Source organism: Mya arenaria, chromosome 1, assembly GCF_026914265.1.
Source record: "Mya arenaria isolate MELC-2E11 chromosome 1, ASM2691426v1".
In the NCBI taxonomy this organism is placed as follows: Eukaryota; Metazoa; Mollusca; class Bivalvia; order Myida; family Myidae; genus Mya; species Mya arenaria.
The window spans coordinates 43145881-43164021 of record NC_069122.1 but is presented as its reverse complement, the minus strand read 5'-3'; the positions used below and the strand labels follow the sequence as shown (position 1 = coordinate 43164021).

The window sequence follows — 18141 nt, the reverse complement described above, 5'->3', positions numbered from 1 at the left end:
TTTCTATTGTAAACCTTGTTGAACATACATATCGTCAAAAGATTAAGAAAGGAGACACTGAAATTGCGTTTTTTTCTAGACTTATATCCCTTCTTCGAGTTTTGGTGCGTTTAAAAAACCACTTTAAGTCCTAGAAACCATTTATATAAACGATACATAATTGTTAAATTGTTATGTAGCCCGCTTTTTAAAAGTTATTTGATCAAACATTTGTAAGTTGAAAAATCACCGTTTTTGTTCCTTATTCGAGTTTGATCCGATTGAGTATGCCCTCTCCTTCATTAATCTATTGCAACCATTAAAAGTGAGCACGATATTTTATTTTTCATAGCATAAACAGCCACAGTGGTTGTCCAAGTCTCCAGTGATTTAAAGTAATTGGGGTTTTCTGGACATAGTCTTTAATGTAGTTTTTATGCTTGGGTAGAGCGGTCGAGGTAAATAGAGAGACGTTAGTCCGTCTTTTCACGTAAAATGTGTCTGAATGATGGCAAGAAGGGAAACGTCGCGTCTTTTTATGTTAGAGGTGTCTTAATTACGGCATGAAGGGAAACGTCGCGTGTTTTTTCGTTACAGGTGTCTGATTGATGACACGAAGGGAAACGCCGCGTCTTTTTACGTTAGAGGTGTCTTAATTATGGCACGAAGTGCAACGTCGCGTCTTTTCGTGGGAAATGTGTCTGGGTGATGACGCGAAGGGAAATTTCGCATCTTTTCATGTTAGAAGTGTTGGATTGATGACAAGAGGAAAAACGTCGCGTCTTTTCATGTTAGAAGTGTTTGAATGATGACACGAAGAGAAACGTCGCGTCTTTTCATGTAAGAAGTGTCTGAATAATAGCACGAAGGGAAACGTCGCGTCTTTTCAAGTGAAAAGTGTCTGAATGATGACACGAAGAGAAACGTCGCGTCTTTTCATGTTAGAAGTTTTGGAATGATGAAACGAAGTGAAACGTCGCGTTCTTTCGTGTTAGAAGTGTCTAAATGATGACACGAAGGGAAACGTCGCGTCTTTTCATGTGAAAATAATCGGAATGATAAACCGAAGGGAAACGTCGCGTCTTTTCATGTGAAGAGTCTGAATGATGACACGAAGGGAAACGTCGAGTCTTTAAATGTAATAAGTGCCTGAATGATGACACGAAGGGAAACGTCGCGTCTTTTCATGTTATAAGTGTCTGAATGATTACACGAAAGGAAATTCGCTTCTTTTCATGTGAAAAGTGTCTGAATGATGACACGAAGGGAAACGTCGCGTCTTTTCATGTTAGAAGTGTCTGAATTATGACACGAAGGAAAACTTCCTTTTTTCATGTTATAAGTGTCTGAATGATGACACGAAGGGAAACGTCGCGTCTTTTCATGTTATAAGTGTCTAAATACTGATACGAAGGGAAACGTCGCGTCTTTTAATGTGAAAAGTGTCTGAATGATGGCAAGAAGGGAAACGCCGCGTCTTTTCATGTTAGAAGATTCTGAATAATGGCACGATGGGAAACGCCGCGTCTTTTCATTTTAGAAGTGTTTGAATGGTGGCATGAAGAGAAACACGGTGTATTTGCATGTAAGAATTGAACGAATGTTGGTTTGAAGGAAAACGCCTTGCTTGTTTAGGTTATAACAGTTTTAAAATGTAGACGTTTCCTGGGCAAGGCTTCGCAAATCAATTGCTTGTCGCATTTAGATTATGCGTGACACAGTGCTTTAGGCAATATGGTAAATAGTCAATGATTTAAATAGAGGTAGGGCATACCTATTTAATACGAAGTACTATGTATATAGACATTGATAGAGGAGTTGTAGCATAGCTCCGAAAATTCTGGCTGTATACATTCAACAAAGGTAAAAAAAGATGCATAAGCTCTAAAAAATGATAGAATATAGTGTGCACCGACACAATGTATATAGACTATGACGCCTAAGTTGATGCACCGACTAAAAATCCCCAGCTACATTATTTGAACAAAGAACACGCAGAGAATTTAACACCAGAATAATGATAAAAAAATAGTGTTCAATGTATATTGGCACAGAATATAACAGCAGTAGATGCACTGCTGTAATGCCTATCACGGTATAACTTGCCCATAAATATAACAACAGAGTCAATCATCGGATCTATCCAAAAGAATTTAGTTTTAAAGACATTTTCTAAATTTTAATAATAGACCGTTATATTGTTTATTATTGTCATAAACTATTTGATAAACTATATTGTATACGCCCGCATTAAGTGTCGTTCGTAATTTCAAAATACACACTTTGATAATCAATCTTGTTGTATTACCACGGCTGTAAATGTATGCTTGTTCCATAAGACAATTATGATAAAAAGAAAATAAGCTAATAAAACACTTACGGGCTCAAAGAGATGAACACATATAATAATCCGTCCTTGAGTCGTCGAATAGTTTTGATTACCAATTATTAACTGTCTCTACATTTCTGTTGTATCACGTGGACATAACACTTGTTACATGATCCTCAATACAATAATGGCAGGAAATGTCTAATGCGCAGTTATATAAGCAGCGTACGAGTGGTGATAACACTTGATAACAAAAATGTAATTTTAATCTCCCGTAAGCAAAATAAACTCTATACACCGGAAAAAGAAAGCAATGGTTGGTTGATTTAATTCATTTTAATCTTAGGCATTTAAATTCACCTCGTCAATAAAAATCATTAAGAAAATATAAAACGAATATTACTTGGGATTATTCTTCGATAAACGTTCCTAGTATATACAGACTGTTCAAATATGCTTATAATGAGGGAAGAATCGGCGTATTCATATTTATTATATAAATACTTAAATGCAAAGTTTATCTAGATATTTTGCGCAAATTCAAATGTATTTAAGAAGAACGTTAAATGGTAAAATGGTCATGTCTGCCATCGGTATCTACTGCTGTTATGTTAGATATCGGTAACTAGTGCTGTACCGTCAGATACGTCATATATCGGTACCTACTGAAGTAACGTCATATATCGGTACATACTGCTGTTACGTCAGTTTTCGTTGTCTTCTGTAGTAAAGTCAGATATCGGTACCTCCTGCTGTAACGTCAGATATCGGTACCTACTGCTGTAACGTCAGATGTCGGTACCTACTGCTGACACGTTAGATGTCGGTACCTACTGCTGTAACGTTAGATGTCGGTACCTACTGCTGTAAAGTCAAATATCGGAACCTACTGCTGTAATGTCAAATATCGGAACCTACTGCTGTTACGTCAAATATTGGAACCTACTGCTGTTACGTCAAATATCGGAACCTACTGTTGTTACGTCAAATATTGGAACCTACTGCTGTTACATCAAATATCGGAACCTACTGCTGTAACGTCAACTATCGAAACCTACTGCTGTTACGTCAAATATTGGAACCTACTGCTGTTACATCAAATATCGGAACCTACTGCTGTAACGTCAACTATCGAAACCTACTGCTGTAACGTCAAATATCGGAACCTACTGCTGTTCATCAAATATCAGAACCTACTTCAGTAATGACAAATATCGAAGCCTTCTGCAGTGACGTCAAATATCGGAACCTTCTGCTGTTACGTCAAAATCGGAACCTACTGCTGTTACGTCAACTATCGGAACCTTCTGGTGTAATGTCAAATATCGGAACCTAATGCTGTAACGTCAGATATCGGAACCTACTGCTGTAACGTCAAATATCGGACCCTACTGCTGTAACGTCAAAATCGGTACCTACTGCTTTTCCGTCAAATATCGGAACCTTCTGGTGTAACTTCAAATATCGGAACCTAATGCTGTTACGTCAAGTATTGAAACCTTCTGGCGTAACGTCAAATATCGAACTTACTGCTGTTACGTCAAATATCGGAACCTTCTGGCGTAACGTCAAGATATTTTGTAAACCTCTAGAACTTTTACGCAAAATGACCATGAACACGAGTAGTTTTTCACGTATGAACGCAGTAGGCCAATGTTTTTAATTCATTCTTTCAATTTCAAAGAAAACCTCGCTGCAAATAGATAAAAATGCTTGTAAAGTGATTTTGTATTTTTTGAAGTTGTTTTACTATCTAAAATACCTTTAACTTCTATTAATTTCCACATGTCGGGAGAGAGAGTAACCTCTGTTGGCATGTTATCTTAATTAAATTATTGTATGCAATGGCATTCAGGTAAAAGAGAATGGCGTCGAGGTCATTTTTAATTTATTACCATGCAAGTTACTTTGCTAACTGAAGTTTAAAGTTTTGTTTACTTGACACTAATTTATTTTAATCAAATCATGGGCTTGCATAAAGGACATATTTTGAGATAAGCGCGCTGAAAATTAAACTCTTTTACTTTGATATTGTTACTTTTACAAAACCATCAATGGTGTCGTTCATTTCTATTTTTAGCTCTTTTTTCTAATTTCAAAAGGTAGTGACACCCCTGCGTCGCTGCTTGATCAACAAGTGCTAACACTTTAATTGAAATATTGTGCCATCCAGGAGAGCCTGTCAGGCTTAAAATGGTTAACTCTAAATCCTGCAAACCTGCCTCCAAATCGTTAAATCGATTTTGAGCGGACCGTTTCATTAAAAACTAATATCGCAACATCCAAGATATCGTAGCTTGAAACGTTACGATTATTCCGTGTCAAAAATCATGGAACAATTTTTGTTTTGGTAAAAAGGGCACGAAATAGGTTGAAGAAGACATTTTTTTTTACTGTTTTAATGCATTATAACGTTTTAATCATTTGCCTCTGTTGATCTCTCTATCACAAGATTCTCAATATTTCAGAGTACTGCATTGGTATTGTATTCACAAGCACGGATGTCTATTTATCTATTTAATTGAACGAAATATTTGTCTCATTGAACTATGCATGCAATCAGTTAAATAGTTAAACAATTAAAGTAAAATGTTGATGGGACTGAAATTATAATCATTGTGGTACATTTTATTTTGAGATTATCAGATAACCTGATTAATAAATACGTTGTAAAACGTTGGATCGTTTCCTTTAAAAGTAAAAAGTAACGATATTTTAAGGCTGCACTCTCACAGATTGAGCGTTTTGACAACTTTATTTTGTCCTGGAACGAGCATATTTTGCAAAAATCCATGGAAACCAGTTATATAAGATTCCTGACAAAAAATAGATCGCAGATTTTTCAAAAGAGTTCAAAAATTGATGTTTTATGCAATTTTCTTTAATCGCTAGTTATGGTTTAAGCCATGAAACATTAAATTTCGAACGAAAATATTGAAATCAACGATCTGATTTTTTGTCATCAATCTTATATCATTGGTTTGCATAAACCTACGCAAAATAATTGCCAATTCCAACACAAAAATTAAAAGAGTTGTAAAAATGGTAAATATTGGTGAGTGTTATTGCCATGGTTAGCCATTGAAACCTAAACCATCGTCAATGCACAATTTGTGTAGTTTGATGCAGGTGAGGACAATCTGCTACACTTTTATCCTAGTGAAAACGTCAGGCAGTCTCAGCTTCTGTGTAGGCATCTGAGATTAAAGGTCAGTCAATATCAATAAAACCTGACATTTGATCGTCTTACATTCCGCATCAACATTTGGTCTTTGTACAGGCAAAGGTTCAAAGACTGCTGACGTTGACTTTGTCCCACTGACCTAAAAACATAGAGGTGTCATCTGCTGGTCAAGGGCATAATACCACTGTAGTTGCATCGTCCGAGTAGAGTTTATGAAAGCCTTTGAAATAGATAATGTTCACAGACAGTGTGACTTAAGAAGGCCAAGTGCCCTCTCCGCTAACATACCATCCAAGGCTTGGGCATCACTGTATGCCAGCTCAGCATTTCTCTGTGGCCCGAGGATGGATGCCGTTAAGTTATCTAAAAGGGCACAGCTTGAATATCCTAGCATAACCCCAGCGCCATTTGCCTCTAGATGAGCCTTGAAAAATAAGTTCTTTCTAAAGCGACATGCATTATAAATTTGGTGCAGTGAATACATCACTAGATCACTCTTACCCTTGTGGTGATCAAACTACAACCTCTTAAGTGATAGGCGGAAACCTATATCACTAAATCACTCTTACCCTTGTGGTGTTCGATTTTAGCAAGTATCAAATACATGAATCCCCACCACAGAGCAAGGGCGGAAACCTTTATCACTAGATTATTCTCATCCTTGTGGTGATCGAACCCATAACCGCTTGAGAGATAGGCGGAAACCTATATCACTATATCACTCCTACCCACAACCTCTACAGTGATAGACGGATACCTATATCACTAGATCATTCTCACCCTTGTGGTGATCGAACCCACAAATCTTGGTTGACAGGAGGAAACCTATACCACTAGATCACCCTTGTTATGATCGAACTCAAAACTTCTAGAGTGATAGGCGGAAACCTATATCAGTAGATCATTCTCATTTATATTTCAACAATTTGATCATCAGTTTGACAATTTGTTGATACGTTTGATTTTCAGGTCAAATGTACAATGACCTCTATCAATAAAATTTGCTTTGTATCAAATATGGATTATTACAAACAATGACTTATCACAATAGCTCACCACAATTACTTGGTATTTAGTAATCTAAGAGCTCATACAGGTTCATTGTTAGCATAAGTTCTAGAGAATAAGTCTTTAGAAATTGTTACTGACAACATGCAGTCACAAAAGGTCACTACGAATTTGAAAAAGAGCTATGACAAATGCCTTCGAGGTGCCAGTGTCAGTTAACTATACTGTTTATGCATATATGAAACATCCATAACGATAAACCTGTTCAATACCGGACAGTTCTAGCGAAGAAATCTTTAGGCAATTGTTGCTATCTAGCAGCATGCAGTCACAAAAGCGCACAACGAATATGAACAAGATCTGTTGCAGTAATTGACAATTTCCCCCGAACTATACTGTTTATGCATATATATGAAACATTTCCATAACGATCAATCTGTTAACACCGGATGGTGCGGTTTTAATAAGCCCACCTTTATGAGCAAAAAACCCTCAAGTGGGCTTAAACTTAAAACAAATAGTCAGACATTAAAACTTTTATTGACCAAAAATAGATTACAGCAATTTAATGACATATTGTCAATGTTCATACCATATAAAACATGCATCAGCAAAATTTTATTACATAACTTGCAGTACTAAAGAAATTTAGAATGTCAACCCAAGATCATTTCATAAGAAATCGTTCAATTCATTTACATTTTCCTACATTGTTTGTGTAATGTTCATTTAAAAGGGTGCTCTGAGGTGGGGATTCATGTATTTTATACTTTCCAAAATCTGGCAGTATTTCTCTCCCTTGCTATACAGCAAGGATTTGATATTTATCCTATACAAACATCTCCTCCATCCCAATTTGTTTCAATTTTCATTGTTGATGCAGGAGCAAGCCCTGATTCACGGGTGAGACCCAAACTCAATATTAAAACACCCGTTCATCCTTCCACAGCACACCCTAACCTTGGGCAAACAAACTTTCCCTCACTAATGATGCAGCACCACAATATCCTATTTTCCTTTTCACTAAGTGCAGTGGCTTGCAAGGGCGTCAAGGTTTAGGCCTACCCTTTAAGTTATCACCAAAGTTCTCCCCTCTACCCCTACATATCCTTGGACACTCCCCAATAACCTCTCCTATCCCCCTCCCATCCATATCCCACAATTCGTCTAAGCCCCCCTTCCACTTTCACTCTCCCCCTCACTGTTGATGCCAGGGTTTTCATGGGTCAGGCACGCACTCATTTTCTAGGTTTTGCTGGAGCTGCACGAGTCCGCGCTTCGTGAAGTTGACAAATGGTCTGTCCTTCAGCTGGTCTGTAAAGCTCTGGCGCAAGGCTTCTGAAACGAGATGCCAATAGACTTAAGAACGAAAATCATTTCACTGCAAATTGATTTAATTATTTTACTAATTTTGCTATCAAAAATCCTTGTTATCAATATATTGTTAGGTTTTTAAAAATGACAAAAAAATGAAACCTCGCGAAATTTTAACCATAAACCTTCAAGGCTTAACCAAGTTTAGGCTATTTGATGATCTGGGTTTGGTTTCTCATTGTGAATACAAAAAAAATGTCTTCAACAGACATACACTATGTTTGAAGTATGTGTCAAAGATTTAAAATTTGGCACTTGTTGAATGTTCCCTGAACATAGAATACGTTCTAATCAAATATAGTCTAATTCGACATCAGTTTGTGATTTAGGCAATCGAAACAATAACATTTGTGCGGATTCAACAACAAAAACAGAGTATAATGTTAATTAGAAATAAATCTTCAAAAATATAATGGATGTTCGAAGTTTACAATTGATTGTTTTGTAAGCAAACATTTGAGCATTTAACTTTAAGTCTTCATAATCGTGTCTTAATTTTCCAGTGTAGTGCAAATTCTCGAAGAAGTTTGTGAAAGTGCGGAAAAGGCGTTGTTTTTTTTCCGTTGAATATATCAACTATGCTTATTGGTCGGTTTTATTCGCTGATGACAAATTATGCATGAGTTTAGACGCATAGACAGTAGCAGGGAAACAACCAGATTTTCATACGTGACTATTCGAATGATCGAAATAGTTCGTCAAGAGTTGCATCCCATATTAGTTCATGATATCCGAAATGTGTACATATCCGAACGCCTACAATAAAATCCATGTCAATATCTCTTGAATATTGTCGTTGTACAAAACTCTGCATTTGATAAATCAATTGCAAATGATAAAATATGTACACGCTTCCATAATTATTTATCAACTTAGCTACTATTTTGCAGCGTTTCTACTTTCCATTACCCATTATAACCAGATATAGTGGGGAGAATACTCGAAATCCCAAGTTAACCCAAAGATATATTACCGAAATTTATTTTGGCTATTACATTTACATGAATTACGACCCAACTTGATTTGAAAAAAAGCGTCAGTATTTAATAGTTCACTTACCTTCTGAAACAATTGAATGACAAAAAAGTACAGGAATCCAAAATTAGTTCATTCAGAAATAGACTAAAAAGATAAAAATTGTAAAATGGCTCAGGTGGGTTCAAGCTACAGGATTTAGAAAAAAAGTAAACAAAAAGTAAAACGCAATGTGTAACAACCTCAAAAGGGAATGTGTTGCAATTGTACTAAGGTACTGGACAGGGTCTAAGTTTATGTGGAGAGAGCAGGAAGAAACTAGTTTTTTCATCTTTTAATGGATTTTCGACATGAGACATAATGTGAAAAGCCAGCACCGATTGTATGTTATTGTTTGTGTCGTTATGAAAATGTGATTACTTATGTGAACATTACATTGCAAACAATATCAACTTGGATGAACAGTAGATTTGATCTTACCAAGTGAAATTTGGAACTTTCTAATCGGACAGAAGATGTATATGGTCACGACTGGCAGTTTGTTATGGTTGCCTCAGAATTATCCACTAAAATGATATATATTGTATTAATACCAGATTCCGAAGCCGGGGGGAATCTGTTTCCTCATACTTCTGGGAGTATAAAGCACATAATATATCATAACAAGGCTTCCAGGAGTTGACATACTTCTTAACGTTATGGAGCGACAGACAATAACATTAAATCCATGAATCACATAATGGTTAAACTTACATCATTATATACGCAAATACACTGTGTTGTTTCAACATGTAACAACGTTATGACACAAGACGTCGTAATTAAGAGTGAGTAATTTCATCAAGTACATAAATTCAAACATTCTTATGTAGAGCCTTGGTTGCCTATGATTATTTCTGTTTTGAAATATCAAGGGGTACTTATGTATGATAAAGTAAAATTGAATATGAATACTTTAGCACATCACATTAAAATTTAGTATTGTAGTTTTATATAAATATGTTCTATTTCTTTTCAAATAGCAATTAGGTAACGGTCAACATTCTTCAAAAAAGGGTTAGAACATATAGATTGTTAATATTCCCGTGTATGATATACTACCTTAACAGAACAAGGTCCAAAGAATGGACAAGCCTTTAGAATTCACTCCTACCCTTGTGGTGATCGAACCCACAACCTCTACAGTGATAGACGGAAACCTATACCATTAGATCAATCTCACACTTGTGGTGATCGAACCCACAACTCTTGAGTGACAGGAGGAAACCTATACCACTAGATCACCCTTGTTATGATCGAACTCACAACTTCTTGAGTAATAGACGGAAACTTATATCACTAGATCATTCTCATTCATATTTCAACAATTTGATCATCAGTTTGACAATTTGTTGACACGTTTGATTTTCAGGTCAAAGGCACAATGATCCATACAGAGAATTCCATGGAGAGAAAAAACTTATAAGATAATATGATAAATCTTGTGAGGAAATGTGAAACAAATAGTTGTTACAACTTAGATCATTAAATTATTGATTTAAAGCACTAAGCACTAAGCATGGTAAAGGCCTACGGAAATTTAGTCAATTCATTAGATATTGAATATTAAGAATGTATAAAAAGAACAATTTATGATGTCATTTTACAATATTGCATTCCTGAATATGAAAGTAATGCTGTGATAGAAATATATAGGCCGGACATACAGTTTGTAATTAATGATGTGAAACTTGGTGATAATGCTCGTATTGTAGATATATTTAAATGTTGTTGTTGTTGTTCATAACCGCAGCCTTATTTTTTATTGTAGTGCAAAACCTCGAAAAGGTTTTTGAAAGTGCGATAAAAGGCGTTATTTTTCCGGTTAATATATTAACAATGCTTATTGATAGAGTTTTTTTTTGCCTATGACCAATTATAAATGAGTTTAGAGGCATAGACAGTAGCAGGGAAGCAACTGGATTTCCGTACGTGACTATGCGAATGATAGTTCGTGACGAGTTGCATCCCATGTTAGCTCATTCTATCCGAAATGGGTACATATCCGAACGCCTACAGTAACATCCATGCCAATATCTCTTGAAGATTGTCGTTGTACAGAGCTCTGCATTTGATAAGTCTATTGCAAATAAAAATATATGTATACGCTTCCAAAATAATTCATCAACTCAGCTTCTAGTTTGCAGCGTTTCTACTTTCCATTACCCATTGGCAACCGGACATAGTGGGGAGATTACTCCAAGTCAGGAATTAATCCAAAGATATATTACCGAAATTTATTTTGGCTATAGCATTTACATTAATTGCGACCCAACTTGATTTGGAAAAAAGCGTCAGTATTAAACACTTTACATATACCATCTATAACAATTAAATGACGAAATAGTACAGGCATCCAAAATAGATTCATTCAGAAATAAAATAAAACCATGATAATTGGAAAATGGCTCTTGTGGGTTCAAGCTACAGGATTTAGAAAAAAAGTAAACAAATAGTAATACGCAATGTGTAACAACCTCAAAAAGGAATGAGGTGACAATTAAACTTAGGTACTGGACAGGTTCTAAGTTCATGTGAAGTGAACAGGAAGAAACTAAAACGTTTTTTCATCTTTTAATGGATTTTTGACATGAGACATAATGTGAAAAGCCATCACCGATGGTGTGTTATTGTTTGTGTCGTTATGAAAATGTGATTACTTATGTGAACATTAAATTGCAAACAATATCTACTTGGATGAACAGAAGATTTGATCTTACCAAGTGAGATTTGGAACTTTCTAATCGGACAGAAGATGTATGTATATGGTCACGACTGGCAGTTTGTTATGGTTGCCTCAGAATTATCCACTAAAATCAAATGATATATATTGTATTAATACCAGGTTCCGAAGGCGGAGGGAATCAGTTTCCTCATACTTCTGGGAGTATAAAGCACATAATATATCATAACAAGGCTTCCAGGAGTTGACATACCGCTTAACGTTATGGAGTGACAGACAATAACATTAAATCCATGAATCACCTAATGGTTAAACTTATATCATTATATACGCAAAAACACTGTGTTGTTTCAACATGCAAGAACGTTATGACAAATCGTCATAATTACGAGTGAGTAATTTCATCAAGCATATAAATTCAAAGTTAAATTGAATATGAATACTTTAGCACATCACATTAGAATTTAGTATTGTAGTTTTATATAAATATGTTCTATTTCTTTTCAAATAGCAATTAGGTAACGGTCAACATTCTTCAAAAAAGGGTAAGAACATATATATTGTTAATATTCCCGTGGTTCAAAGAATGGACAAGCCTTAAGAAATCACTCCTACACTTGTGGTGATCGAACCCACAACCTCTACAGTGATAGACGGAAACCTATACCACTAGATCAATCTCACACTTGTGATGATCGAACCCACAACTCTTGAGTGACAGGAGGAAACCTTAACCTTGTGGTGATCGAACCCACATCTTGTGTGATAGGCGGAAACCTATACCACTAGATCACCCTTGTTATGATCGAACTCATAACGTCTTGAGTAATATGCGGAAACTTATATCATTAGATCATTCTCATTCATATTTCAACAATTTGATCATCAGTTTGACAATTTGTTGACACGTTTGATTTTCAGGTCTTAGGCACAATGACCTTTATCAATTTAATTTGCTTTGTTTCAATAATTTGATTATTACAAACAATAATTTATCACAATAGCTCAACACAAATTACTTGGTATTTAGTAACCTAAGAGCCAAACAGGTTCACTGTTAGCATTAGTTGTAGAATATAAGTATTTAGGCAATTGTTACTGACAACTTGCATTTACAAAAGGTCACTACGAATATGAACAAGAGCTATGACAATTGCCCTCGAGGTGCCAGTGTCAGTTAACTATATTGTTTATGCATATACGAAACATCCATAACGATAAACATCTTAAAAAACGGACAGTTCTAGAGAAGAAATCTTTAGGCAATTGTTGCTAACAGACAACATGCAGTCACATAAGCGCACTACAAATATGAACAAGAGCTGTTACAGTAAACGACAAATTCCCCCAAACTATTCTATTTATGCATATATATGAGACATTCCATAACAATCAACCTGTTAACACCAAATTGTGCGGTTTTAATGAATAAGCCCACCTTTATGGGCAACAAAACTCAAGTGGGCTAAAACTTACAACAAATGGGTAGACATTAAAATTTTATTGACAAAAAATAGATTACAGCAATTCAATGTCTTATTGTCAATGTTCATACCATATAAAACATACAAAAACAAAACTTTATTACATCACTTGCAGTACTAAAGAATTTACAACAGAAGCCAATTGTTTTGACATAGAATGTCAACCAAAGATCATTTTATAAGAATTCGTTTAATTCATTTACATTTTCCTACATTGTTTGTGTAATGTTCATTTAAGAGGGTGCTCTGAGGTGGGAATTAATGTATTTAATACTTTCTTAAATCTAGCAGTATTTCTCTCCCTTGCCATACAGCAAGGATGTGATTATTATCCTATAAAAACATCTCCCATACCAGTTTTTTTTCCATTTTTAGTGTTGATGCAGACACAAGCCCTGATTCACGAGTGAGACACACCCTCACTATTCAAACAACTATTCATCCTTCCACAACACACCCTATACCTTGAGCAGATTTCCCCTCACTAATGGTGCAGCACCGCAATATCCTCCCACATATATCTCCCACACCCTTCCATCCCCCTATACTTGCTCTTAACCCCCCTCATGCTTTCATTTTCCTTATCACTGTGTGCAGTGGCATGCAAGGGCGTCAAGTTTTAGGCCTACCCTTTAAGTTATCACCCAATTCCCCCCCCTCTTCCCCTACATATCCTTGGACACTCCCCAATAACCTCTCCTATCCCCCTCCCAGCCATACCCCACAATTCCCATAAACACCCCTTCCCATTTCACTCTCCCCCTCACTGTTGATGCCAGGGTTTCATGGGTCAGGCACGCCCGGGTTTTCTATTTTTTGCTGGGGCTGCACTAGTCAGCGCTTCGTGAAGTTATCATTCTTGAGACAGTTGACAAATGGTCTGTCCTTCAGCTGGTCTGTCAAGCACTGGCGCAAGGCTTCTGAAACGAGATGCCGATATACTTAAGAACAAAAAACATTTTACTGCAATTTGATTTAATTATTTCACTAATTTTGCTATCAAAAATCCTGGTTATCAATATATTGTTTAGTTTTAAAAAATTGACCAAAAACTGAAAACTCGCAAAATTTTAACAATAAACCTACAAGGCTTAACCAAGCCTAGGCCAATTGATACCCTGGGTTTGGTTTCTTATTGTGAATACAAAAAAGTGATCTTCAATAGACATACAGTATGTTTAAAGTATGTGTCAAAGAGTTAAGGTTCTGGCACTGTGAAAAACTTCTCAAATGAAATGCCAATCCAGTTTTAAAATTAAACCAAAACAAAGTGTATTTAGTTAACACCAAATCCAAGGGAGGTAACCTTGGGATCTATGAATAATAGAGTTATGCTTCTTGAAATGGTTGCAAGCACATATTTTCAACAACAAATTTCTGATGTTCATTCAATTCAAAGGTTATGTTCAAACATACTTCTTTGTCAAAGGAAACCATTTGTGAACAACAAGTAACAGAATTATGGTTCATTTGCTAAACATCTTCATGCCAAGGGAGACAGTTTGGGAACAGAGTCATAGTTCTTGCAATGTGTGTGGGTTCAAAAGTAATCAATCAACTTCAAAATGAGGGCTTAACCTATATGTTCATGTCAAGGGAGGTAACTTGGTAATACTGGGTCAAAGAGTTATGGTTGTTGAATACAGAAATACATGTATTCAATGTGAAACATAGATGTTTCAATTTCCAGTTCCTATACAATCTGTGTAAGATGTTATGAATAAAGAATATAAATGTTGAATTTGAAAAAAAATACTGAGAGCCATATTCCTGCTAGGCCTGCCAATAGTAATGTAACTTTACTTTAGAGTATTGTTACTGTGACCAAATGTATGAAGTTGATTTCTTAGGTTCAGAAAAAACAACATTAAAACATAATAAAGGTGGGTGGATTGGTAATAACTATGAAGCACCCATAATTATTTTTTGGTCCTAATAAATTTCCGCATATATTGAATTGAGGTTTTACCTTTTAGAAATTGTTTGTTTAATGTAGGCATTTTGAACAGCATACAACAAAATTATATTTTGACGTATAGTCAAAAGTATTTAATTTATGTGTCACACTTTTAATTTATACTGTTTTGCATTAAAACAGCTTCTAAATTCAGAAAACAAATCAAATGAAGTATGATACCTGGGATTATCAGACAGACGAAGGAAACGTCATTCAACATGTTAAAGCAATCATGCTGATAGCTCAGGAAACGAATGCAGCACCACTTTGCCCTGAAATATTTCCAACAATGTAAATACAAGAGCACAAGGGAGGAACACCAGGCTCGTCTGTTCATGTTTTGTCTTGTCGAAAAAGGGGAATATGAAGTTGGCCCACAATGAGATTCACTTCCAACAAAAATGAACAAGTTACAAAATTTGAATTATTTTTAGCAAATATTATGGATATATTCAATCATTACCTTCAAAATGGTGACTAATGAAAGAAATCCTTATAAAACAGTGTTTACGTTCTTATCTCTACACCCCTTCCCCTACCCTCTTACACATTTAATCTGCCCTTACCCCCAGTAAAGAATAAGGCCTCTCAAATTCAATGAGAATCATGTTTATTGATCTGATTGTTAAGCATTAAAAGTCTTTCTATACATTACGGAACAACAATTAGTATGCGGTCTCTAATGCTGTCACAGATGTGTTTTAATGAAGAAATTATGGGTACCTTTATTAAAAGTGACTAAAGGTAAACTACATTTGTGTTAAACGCCGGACTCCTGGCAGTGTTTACTAACCTGGAAATAAATAAGCAGTAGCTCACCTTGCTGTTAATGAGTATGATATTAATCCTGGCTCTAGTTTGGCTGGAGATGTCAATTCCACACGGCTGGAAAACTGACCCACAGCACTGGATTTACGCCATCGGCAGTTTCTGCAAAAGAAGGGTGTAATTCTGGGAAACTGCATTTATAATCAACTGGATAAATTTCTTATCCACAATAAGAAGTGTAAATGTATGTAGCTTATAGAACATCTGAATTTAAGTATTCTAAAGGAGACAATGTTTGGTCTGGGATCTTAACTTGAATTTTTATGCAAATACTGTGAGTTTCGCTAAAAACAAGTATGGACTTATAGGAAGTGCATATGTAACAGACTGCACAAATTGCTATGTGCACCTGTCAGGGTACAAACTAACGACCTCTCGCTCTGCAAGCGAACATTCTACCGCGTTGCTATAACAGCTAGCTCTATATCGAGATAGTATAAGTGCCGCTATATAAACATTGAATTCCTGGTTACACAATCCCCCTCCATTTTCGAAATTCGTCCTTGAATTTCGGAGACAAAGGTCAAGGTCCTTGAATTTAAAAATTGTAATACCAGAAACAAATTACTCAATACTAATAATAAAACAACATTAATTTAAAGATGCACTCTTACTCCCAAATAAGACTTACCACGATTAATGATATTGTTTTAATATTCCAAAAAGGATGAATAAATGTCGAAAACATTGGTTCTTTTGAAGGATACCGAGTTGGAAAGAATTGAGCAAAAAACAAGCTATTTCTACCTTATGAGACTATCCATGACCACAGTAAATCTTGAAGCATTCACCAATCATTTTATATTTTTGCGCTTTCTGCTATTAAATAAACGGTTACAATAGTGAATACTGCTATCAGTAATAAATATTTTACATAAATGCATTATTTAGTAAGTATTTAAAGGTTTATCAGTCAAAATTGATGTTTGTTATACATCATAACATGTATGTGAATATATTGATATTGAATAAGACTGACACTTTAAGGTAATTCCATTTCATCACAAGCCCAACGATAAAATATTATTCAAGTTGCCTCCCTTACACTGTATGAAAAAGTATAATAATGTATAATGCCTAAACAAAATAGAAAACCTACACATACTAAACTATGTGTTTAATATAAGCATGCGCGCATTTCTTAATTGAAAAACAAGAAACCTACTCTCTTGAAAGCAATTAAAGTTTAGAAAACTAAATGTATAAGCTCAAATAAATCAAATGTGAACACTGAAAAAAATCATCATTAGATCATAATTATATCCATTAGAACCTGAAACAAAACAGAAAATATTATATTATCTCATGAGACTGGGTTCATATTAAAACCTGTTAAAATAAGTTAAACCTTATCAAAATGCTTCTGCACATAACATTGCGTAACATTCCCCATAGCGATCAGGAGGTCTGAAATGACGTGCATTACGAGGAGAACAGTCCGAAAATGGTGCCGATGATAAAACAGTAGTTTCCGGTTGTGGTGGAGGCAAAGAGTGACCTGAAGTGTTGTCACTAAAAGGGGTTTGGCTATTTATTGTTTTCTGTGGATACCTCACGCGAATTTCCCGGTAGGAGCTGAATCGACCCTGATGTTTGGCAAGAAGTCACTATGGAAATAGGCCTCGGTAAACAGGCAGTTAAGATTTTATCAGATGACACTTCCACACAAAAATTATGAAACGTCCAATACAGGAGTACTGTCAACAATGCCGAAACATGTAAATCTGTCATCTGCTGGTTCGCTGGCTTCAAAGACACAACAACCAAATAATTCAGTAGAAATGCCTGTTCAGAAAAATGAAACAGCTATAACTGGGCAGCCTTAGTTACACAGTGCACACACAGAGCATCTAGTTACTTGACAGTAGCCTTATAAAGATCTGAAAGTCATAAAAAGTATCAAAAAACTGTTAAATACTGCACAAAGAGTAAACTTGATGCAGGCAAATCTAGAGCAAAGATATTTTGAGGAGAGAAATCTGGTGGAAGTATATAAAATCATATGCCAAGAGCCAGCTTGATGATTTAAACCCAAATTTTGAGCACCACTCAGTAACACAACGGAGTTAATTTAATAGATCATCATCAAAATAACAGAGGAAAATATGAAATGTCACATTCATGGCAGAATGTCTGATAATGGTCTGGTTCGCCGACTGAAATGGAGAATATGTGAGGTTGGATGCACACACTCCCACACATACACACCATAACACTCACTGAGTTATGGCCTCACACTAATTCCTTTACCTAAGCTCACACTTAATCAATCAATCAATCAATCAGCCAATCAATAAATCA

At 35.6% G+C, this 18141-nt stretch overlaps 1 protein-coding gene and 1 long non-coding RNA gene across 2 annotated transcripts in view; both read right to left on the bottom strand.

The window, feature by feature from the left end:
• Positions 1–2454, bottom strand: part of LOC128228878 (uncharacterized) — a 71487-nt gene extending 69033 nt beyond the window's left edge. The window contains exon 1 of the mRNA XM_052940418.1: positions 2360–2454. The gene's annotated coding sequence lies outside the window, so the exon portion shown is untranslated. The remainder of the gene's footprint in view (positions 1–2359) is intronic.
• A 10603-nt stretch (positions 2455–13057) lies between these two features.
• Positions 13058–18119, bottom strand: LOC128228925 (uncharacterized). The gene is made up of 3 exons (XR_008260009.1): positions 15832–18119; positions 15193–15284; positions 13058–13975 (listed from the first exon to the last, which is right to left on the bottom strand). It is a non-coding gene; the product is annotated as an uncharacterized LOC128228925 (long non-coding RNA).
• Positions 18120–18141: the final 22 nt, after the last annotated feature.